The sequence below is a fragment of the Vulpes vulpes genome, chromosome 9 (assembly GCF_048418805.1).
Source record: "Vulpes vulpes isolate BD-2025 chromosome 9, VulVul3, whole genome shotgun sequence".
NCBI lineage: Eukaryota > Metazoa > Chordata > Mammalia > Carnivora > Canidae > Vulpes > Vulpes vulpes.
In genome coordinates this window covers 64,892,674-64,902,628 of record NC_132788.1, presented here as the reverse complement: position 1 = coordinate 64,902,628, position 9,955 = coordinate 64,892,674, and positions in this window count along the sequence as shown.

The window sequence follows — 9,955 nt, the reverse complement described above, 5'->3', positions numbered from 1 at the left end:
ACAGTTAGCACATTGCCATGTTTCATTAGTGATTTCCAAATTATTTTCCATGGGATTTTATCTTAGATTTGGATGGGGACCAATAGGCCATATATGTGTAAATAGTGCTGAATCTTCTACTTGGAAATCCATGATACACATTTGCATTAAAGATTCTTAGATGCTTTGTAATAAACAAAGGCATACCTCTTTAAAGTTGTTCAACTCAATTACCCACAGTTTATTGATTATGGAAACCTACCCCTTTTCTCCATTCAGTACACATATTAGCATCCTTGGAATCCAATTTGGGGAATGTTATTCATACAGAGACTCTGATTATTTCGTATTTGTTTTGTTTCTCAGTTCAGTTCTCAAGCTTAGGAAGGGTAAGGGATACATTGTATTTCTCTTCTGATCTCTAACAGTGGTTAGTTCACTGATTAAATGCAGCATGCAATCAGTTGATTATAATTGATAATTAAAAGCATGAAGAAGCATCTTATTGATTGCACAGAGATATGTTAAGAATGACCCTAACTTTGGAATTTAAATCAAACTTTAGTACTAATTTGTCATGTTACTTTGGGTAAATGGCCTAATATCACTCATAATTACTTAGTCATCTATAGAATGGGAAATCTATTTATATCATTCTAGTGCTCTATAAAAAGATACTTAGCAGAAGGCTTAGATGCTTGATAAATGTTAATTCTCTTACTCTTTTGTCTAAAACTTAGTGAGAATAATTTCTAAGAGCAGTGAGATGCATTCTTACTTTGTAAATTGCATGACTAAATCCAGCAGGGAATTTTCCCTTGTTTTAAATGACAAGATGGCCCAAATCAGTGGCAGAACACAAAAATAACTAAGGAATTTGTTAAATATACCAATCCTTGGACATAATCCAGATGTTCTGAATTCAAAGCTGCAGAAATTTGGACCTCTATTTCTAACAAGTTGCCTAAATTATATTATGTAACAGTCCAAACCTTGCTTTTGGAATTCCCTACTTTATGTGTTGAAACGGATATTTCTCCATTTTACCTCATTGATTTCCCATGTGTGAACACAGTCATAGTTCATTTCTCTAACAATCTGGTCGTTAAAATATACAAGGCTGTGGTTTGGATTGGGTATAGTATGAGAACACATCCATTTATCTCCTCTGGTTACTGCTGATAACCCAATAAAATGAGAGTAAAGGCATTAAATAAATATAGACCTACAGGACAAGACAAGAGAAGAGACAATAGCAAAGAAGAGTTGTCAACATGTATTGGAAAATGGAGCAGAGATGCAAGAGTGGACCCTGATGAGAATGAAACTTAGGAGAGAAAGTCAGGAGACTTAAATGCTTGCAGAGGAGGATCCTTATAGAGACTAGACAGTTCAGTTTTCAGAAATTCAGAAATGCTCAGCAATTGGAAATACTAATCCATATAACGGAAATCAGTATAAGGAAAAATTAAATACCAAGACCCCACCCCATTCCTTGATGTTAATTGACTGCCTTTCTCTTCTCTCCTGGAAAAGCTGGGGATACTAGATACAGCAGGCAATATGACTGAGGAACCAGTCTGATTAAAGAGTAATTAAGCACATATCCAGAGCTCTGTGTTGCTCCAGTACTCTTTTCCTAAATGTATGGCTGGACTCATATTCCTGAGAGATACCTCTATCCTCTCCAATAAAAACACTCACATTAACAGATCACTTTACAGTGTAATACTCTAGTCCATAGCTTGGCTGATATGCAATGGGAATCCAAATAGCTAATGCCTTCCTTTTAAAACCAGGTAGGCAGCAACAGACCCCCAAATATGTGTGGTAAGTTTTCTGTATGCAAGAGTGAGATCAAGGCACACAAAGAAATAAGCACACACAAAAAAAGAAGAATAAAGATGACAAAATTAATTGCATTTAAAGCTGATATTCTGGGGGCACCTGGGTGGCTCTGTGGTTGAGTGTCTGCCTTTGGCTCAGGGTATGATCCTGGGGTCCTGGGATGAGTCCAGCATCAGGCTTCCTTCAGGGAGCCTGCTTTCCCTCTCTGGCTGAGTCTCTGCCTCTCTCTGTGTCTCTCGTGAATAAATAAATTTTAAAAATAAATAAAATAAAACTGATATTCTTGGAGAAGTAAGAAAAAACCTCCCAAGAACAGAATAAGAACACTTGGTAATGACAATTTTAGTAACTGAAATTTAAGTTAGAGGATTAGAAGATGATGTCAAAAAACTTACAATAGGACTGCAGCAGAGAAAAGGTAAGACCATCAGAGTGTAAATCTGGGAGCTCCAACATTCACCTAATAGTGTTACAGAAAAGGAGAATAGAGAAAACATAATGGGGAAATGTTGAAGAAATAACAAAAGAAAATCTTTCAGACCTGAGACCAAGAAGGACAAAGACAAGATTCTACATCACAGAGGAAAGAAAGACAAAGTGGCAGATTATGTACAGCAGATTGGGTATTAGAATTTTGTTCAGCAAACACTGAAAGGTAAAAAATGCAGAGAAATACACTATACTGAAGGAGAATTAAACTCTGACTTAAGAGGTTATGTTTAATAAGGATATTTTAAGGGATCCCTGGGTGGTGCAGCGGTTTGGCACCTGCCTTTGGCCCAGGGCGTGATCCTGGAGACCGGGGATCGAATCCCACGTCGGGCTCCCAGTGCATGGAGCCTGCTTCTCCCTCTGCCTATGTCTCTGCCTCTCTCTCTCTCTCTGTGTGACTATCATAAATAAATAAAAATTAAAAAAAATAAGGATATTTTAAGACAAGGAAGATCTTCGACATTTTTGTTTCTTGCAACTTTCCCAGGAAACTGTTGGGTATGTGCTCTATCAAAATAGGAAAACCAACCAAAAAAAAAAAAAAAACTTGGAATTCAGGAAACAGAACATTCTCATGGGGAAGTTCCAGGATAGAAGCTTTGCAGCAGGTCTAGAGAAAAAATAGAACCATTTGGAATAGGAAGGCAGAAGCCTCCAAGGGGAAAAATCTGACCTTGTGGAAAACCATGCAAAAAGGCTCTTGTATTTTGTAGGAAGAACTAGCAGAGTTACATTAAAAAAATATGAATGGTATTAATATAAACAATAACCAAATTCTGGTGATTTATTTCATTGGTAATTATTATGTAATAAATTAGAAGAACAGGTCTATAGCAATGAGATGTTCATGGAGATGGGGGAGAGTGACCTAAAGAAGGTAAAGCCTTATTTACTACATCATTGATAAACTCAGAAATAGCAATATGGACTGTGATGATCCATGGCAATAAATAGCAGAAGGGTTAAACATGGTTAACTGGCATGAAAAGAGTAATAGAGGTAATAGAGGGTGGTTGAATGGAAGTACTTATTTTCAATATATCTTCTGTTATTATTTCTTACTATTAAAAACTCTGTATATTACTAGGATTGGAAATAAAAATTATTTTTTATTTTTTTTTAGGATTTTATTTAATTATAAGAGACACACAGAGAGAGGCAGAGACATAGGCAGAGGAAGAAGCAGGTTCCCTGCAGGGATCCTGGTTTGGGACTTGATCCCAGGACCTCGGAATCACGACCTGAGCCAAAGGCAAATGCTCAACCACTGACCCACTCAGGTGCTCCTAAAAATTATTTTTAAATGTACAAGTCTGTTCATTGGTAGCATTACATACTCTTCCTCTCCCTGCCTTCCTGGAAAATAGGAAAGAGAGATAGAGAATATCATGAAACTACTTCTGCTGTGGAGTTTTCCAAAACATGCTAGTGTTTTGATCTGCATGACAGTTCACAGCATTAGAGAATCAGAGAATTAGGTTTCCATGCTGTATTTATTTTTAACTATCATAAGATCTTGTTATAAGTGAAAAATACTTCAATAGGGACTCTTAAGGCAATTGTTCTTTGAAGATGGTATCTACAAAATGTGATTATCTCTAATGGCATTATCCTAGGAGGTAATAAACCAGAGCAGGGCTCCTGCTGAGAGAGTCCTTTAAGGTAATTTAGAGAGGAAGATGTGTATGGTTATCTCCAAACTAATGGAGGAAAGAGTTTAAAAATTGGTCATTCAAGGCACATAATGATTCTCTCATGTGTTCTGAAAAGCAAGATTGAAAACTAGGTGAGGAAATGAGAATCAATAGCTACAGAACAGCAGATTGCTTTAAAACATAGGTTTTGTTATTATTCAGGTATGATAAGGTTGATGGATCAAGAGATAGCTACCATCACAAAGAAAGTTTGTTATCCACAGTTCCCCCCCAAAAAATGGGGGCATTTTACACCACATGGGCCACTCAGGGAAATACCAGGATCAATCAGAAGGTAGAGGGAACAAGGGGAACTCATGAGCCAGATCCTGTATTGTCATTTTTGTGGGTAAGGAAGGCAAGGCAGAGTAAGCACATTTAGGGTTGTCTCTGACATACAGGGTATCTCTAGTTGTCTGGGAACTGGTCCTAGATGATTAGGACAGAAAAATATTGCCTTCTGGAGTATAAGAGCCAGATAGAGGAGGTGGTTTGGTTTGGAGTGGACTCTGCATTGGTTTACTTACATATGAAAGGAATGCTCACAGAGTAAGTTATTTGTTGTTTATAAGAAAAAAAAAAAAGAATTGGCTAGTCCTGGGAGGACAGTCTTTTCCCTGTCAGTAAAGACCCGGATGCCAGAGCATTAAGAATACAGAAAAAAAGTAACATCGGTAATGCATAAGTGAACCAGAAGGATGAGAAAGATGCAGGTATAGAACAAAAATGGCAAGAGGAATGAATATTAATTTTAGGAAGCTGTCAGGACTAATTAGGCCATCAACCTTTGCAGGTCCAGGTCTAAGCAGAACAGGATTGCTGATGGAGATGACATGGACCCAGTCAAGAACCCCTGAGTAAAACCTTACTGGCTCAGACATGAACCAGCCCCAAGGTGAAATAAAAGGAGAACTTATTTAAATAAAGAGGACGTGAGATTGGGCAACCCAAACTAATTAAATAAAATTGGGGCACATACGGTATGCCAGATTCTCTGCTGGACCCTGGAAGGCACACAGACATGAATCAAGCGGAGCCTGAGCCTTCATGCAGTATGAGATATCTTCAAAGAGATTGACATAGGTCAAAGATGAACATAAAACAGCAGTTAAATCATTCAGGTGCCTTGGTGATGTTACAAACAAAGGAAAGAGATGGTAAATAGATGCTATCTTCCATTCTAGCCCCCATGGCAGACATCACTAATAGATCACGATGCTCTTATCTTCCCGTCAGGTCTGATCTCTGATTTCTTCTCAGTAGAGTCTCTGCGAAGCCATGGCCAGTGAATCAAAGTTAACCCCATGCTATTCTTCAGTAGATATTCTAAGGAGGGAGATTGAAGACTAGGAGGAAGAGTTCCTGTAAGAGTTACATTTAACTTAGCTTAAGGATGAATGAGTTTTCAGGAGGATCCTAAGTGGGATTTGTGGGTAAGTGGTCTCAACAATCCTGGCAGCAGGAATAAATGTATGGTAGTTGGAAAGTTTGGAAAACTGCATGAATAGTAATTATGCAGTCTCGATGGAATTTAGGCTATATGTAAAAAAAGGATGACAGATAAAGCGAGAAAGAGATGGTTGGGCCACCCTGATTGCCAGATGTGAAGGTAATAAAATTAAAGCAGCTAAAATTCCCTGTGTGCTTACAAATGTTCCTAGCACTATAATGTTCTAAGTGAATATTAAGATATATAGGTATTTCTTATATGTATACAAACATATATGTACACTTAAACATGCATGTATACATATATACACATATAAATATATCAAACATTATAATAAGCAAAATATACTGTGCATTATATATTTATTATGTACTGTTACTATATATTTGTTAATATATCTATTATACATTCTGTATTAAATGTCTTATTATATAACACCTTTATATATATGTATATTACATATAATATACATCTTATAGTGTATACGTTATATATAAAATAAAAATTATTTTATAATTTCTTACAATACATACACAAACTGAAAACAGAAATAAAATAACCTGCCTAACTGTCATAGGCAATAACTGTAAGGTCTAGATTTAAAGGCAAGTAGTCTGACTTATAAGACCACTCTTAACCATTCTATTCTACTTCATTCTAAAATTTTACAGAATAGAATAGAATGTTTTATATTCTAATATTTGTAGATACTGAGGAGCTATTGGTTTCCAAGATAGATAGTGATGCAATAAGACATGGGGTTTAGGAAGACCTGTGTGGAAGTAATGTATAAATCGTTAGATAGTGATAGTGGTGGAAAGAAATCACCAGATTGTGTGTGACTTTGCCAGCCTGTAAATATTGAAATTATTTTTTAAAGATTTAGTTATTTTAAGTTTTAGAGAGAGAGAGCATGCATGCGTGTCTGTGCACGAGTGGGGGAGGGGCAGAGGGAGAGGATCTACAAGCAGAGTCCTGGCTGAGCATGGACCCTGATGCTGGTGGGGCTCAATTTCAGGACTCATGAGATCACCGTCTAAGCCTAGACCAAGAATCAACACTTAACCAACTGAGCCACCCAGGCACCCCATAGAAGTACTTTTATAATTGTCTTATTAATAATTAAGAACCTCTAAATTACATTTCCCCAGGGGTACTATTGTATGCATAAAAATGCGAGCAAGAACTGATAGCATACACTCAAAAAAAGGAATTGAAAAGCATCTGTCATATCTATATGCAGTGTGAAATGAATTCCTGAATCTCTGTACTTTCAATCACACGTGTGAAATTTGTGGCTGCGGAGGTGACCTATTAACATGCTTCATTCAGGCAGATAAGGGATCCATGGGGGGAAGAAAAGGTGGTTCAACCAATCTTTGAATGATAGTGTGTCTGTCTGAACTTGTGAATTCAAATTAAGTAGGACAATCATCTTTTCCCAATGGAAGAAACCATCGTTCAGATTGTCTGCTTGGAATTATGCACACATTAGCTCCTTTCCTTTGACTACTCTCTAGAATTTTTCCTTGACACTATATGAATGGGTGTAGGAAGTTGTCTTCCCCACCAGTTTGGGAGAGCCCTAGTTGATCTCTCTGAAGCTGTAGTTTTTTTTTTTCCCTAAAGATTTTATTTATTTATTCCTGAGAGACACACACAGAGAGAGAGAGGCAGAGACACAGGCAGAGAGAGAAGCAGGCTCCATGCAGGGAGCCCGACATGGGACTCGATCCCAGGTCTCCAGGATCAGGCCCCAGACCGAAGGTGGCACAAAACCGCTGAGCCACTGGGGTGCCCTGAAGCTGTAGTTTTAACAAGTCTCTACTCCTGTAGGCAGACAATAGGTCAGGCAACGTTTATGATTGGTGGGAAAAATTATCACCATTTTTATTATTAGAATGTCATAAAAGCTACTACAATGGGAAGTTCACAGGGTACTACTTGACCCTCTTATTCTTGCCCCAAGACCTTAAAATGGGATGTGTGGATCAACATTTTAGTTCTTGGTGATGTTTTTGCTCCCTTCTGTCGCAATAGATAGTGGAGCCTGGGCATCAAATGGTGCTTGCCTGAGCATTTCCGTGGAAGTCATCCATGATACCCCCTGTTCCTATATGTATTCTGTGATCTGAAGAGCAAAAGTTAACAGGAGTTAAGGTGTAGAGATGGCGATTTTATGGGAGAGAGCATGTTATAAGCATTACAAGTTTTGTAACAGGGGTTATAAGTGTTAGACATAAACTTGGAAAAATGAATACCGGTTGACATGGCCAGGCTTTCTGGGTAATTACCTCTCAGTACCCTATAGTTATACCCTCAATACCATAAAAGGGTTGCACTCTGGGAAAGATGACATACTCTGTCTTTTCCCTAGGAATAATTGACCACTCCATCCTTTGCTCTATCTTTATATTAAAAGAATTTCTAGCATTGAATTTGGAAGTAATTAATTTGCATGTACCTCTCTCTGAACTAGAATCCCATAAGAGTAAGGATTGTGGGTTGTTCACTGTTGTATCTATATAGCTTAGCATGAAGTTGGCTGGCTGTGCACTCAGTGAAAATGAAAACAGACACTAATTCAGCATATGCTTTTTGAGAACCTATAACATTCCCTATGGCTGCTCTTATGGCTTTGACTTCTGCATTTCATTTAGTTAATCTTGAACAAAGTTATACCACTTTAAAGTACTTTAATTGTTTTTTTAAATTGCATTTTTGAAAACTGTAAATGCAGCTAGGTAGTAACTATATGCTCACTGCACAAAATGTAAATCATACAATATATATGGTTAAGACAGAAAATCTCTTTTGCCCTTCCTCTGCGTCCATTCTCCAATTAAGGAGAATTCAAATTGTGCCTCCCTGGTGGTCTCTATGATTTATTTGGCAAAGGTATCTCTCCATCGTGGGCTTATTTTGGACATCTCAAGTTACCGTCACAGTCCAGGAAGTTCCAGATCTGCCTACTTTTAATGCAAATGTAGAGCACAGAGTAGTGAGGGGCTGCCAACTGTTGGTTCCTGGTCCCCAACAAGTTATGTATGGAAATAAAGAATTCAGAAAATTTTAGAGCAATTTGACAGTCATTTTTATGTCTCTCAAATTTAATAAATGAAAAACCTAGATTTGTGTTTCTTTTGTACATCTTTTTAATTTCATTTTTACTAGCTATTTATGATTATTGTATTTTTTAAAGGCCCAGTCCGTAATAGATTAGGGAAAAAAAAAAAAACTCCACTGGTCTTTTATCACTGTTAGTCTGAGAGGTATTGTTTCAGAGCATTTGTAGTGGAAATCACTACCTTAAAAAACAATACATAGTAGATATTGTGCTTTGCATTTTCATTCCTGTTGGAGGTGAATAGTAGTTTGATGTGATTTATACTACATTCAAAAGTCAGAGATTTGGAAGTTAGAGTTTTCTCAGAAGTAGTTTCTATAGCTCATGTACAGAGAATCATAAAACAAAATAGGAGTCTGATACTTGGGACCAAGTTATAGTTGCTCTGGGCCTGATAACTTTGAATACCTTAGGCAGAAGGTTTTATATTATTACCTGTAACATTGCATTAATGTGATTTGGGGGTTATTGATTTCAATGAATATCTTCACCTATGGTTTTTTCTTAGTAGCTTTGCTGTGGACCATTAAGAACTATTTTTTTTTCTTAAAGACTTTATTTATTCATAAAGACACACACAGGGAGAGAGAGAGAAGCAGAGACACAGACAGAGGGAGAAGCAGGCTCCATGCAGAGAGCCTGACGTGGGACTCAATCCAGGGTCTCCAGGGTCGTGCCCTGGGCTGCAGGCGCGCCAAACCACTGCGCCACTGGGGCTGCCCACCGTTAAGAACTCTTAAGCTGTTTCTAGACACACTAATTTATCTTGTACTCAAATTTAGGTGTCACTAAGGCAGGAAAATGCATAGAGTTTTACTTCTAAAGATGAGCAGGAATTTTTCTGGCTACAACCATGTGATAGACCAAGAAAGGGAGCTGTGTGGATCAGACACAGGTAATATCTTATCCAGAGGTAAGAGAATAACTGATGCTGTTCTGCATAAATGGCTCTCCTTTTCCTTTCCCCATCAAAGAGCATCTAAATAGAGGAAGGTATAAAGGAGCAAGCCATTGCTCTGACCTGGATATCTAGCTCCCTATGATAAAAATGTAGTCTTATTATTTACAATGGAAATAGAAGCTAGTATTTAATGAACACTTACTCTGGTCATACACCATGATAAATCCTTTACGTATTTTCTTTCGTTGAAGCTCTACAACATCACATGACATAGGTGTTCTCCCATTTTACAGAAACCAGAATGAGATGTAGAGGTCAATAGTAGAACTGGTATTTAAAAGGAGATCTGTTGGACTCCAAAGACTTCTATTAAACATTATTATAATCCTAGTGCTCTACTATTTTGTACATTTTTTGTACTATCCCATATTTAAGTAGGAGGGCTATAGATAACTTTAGAGTGA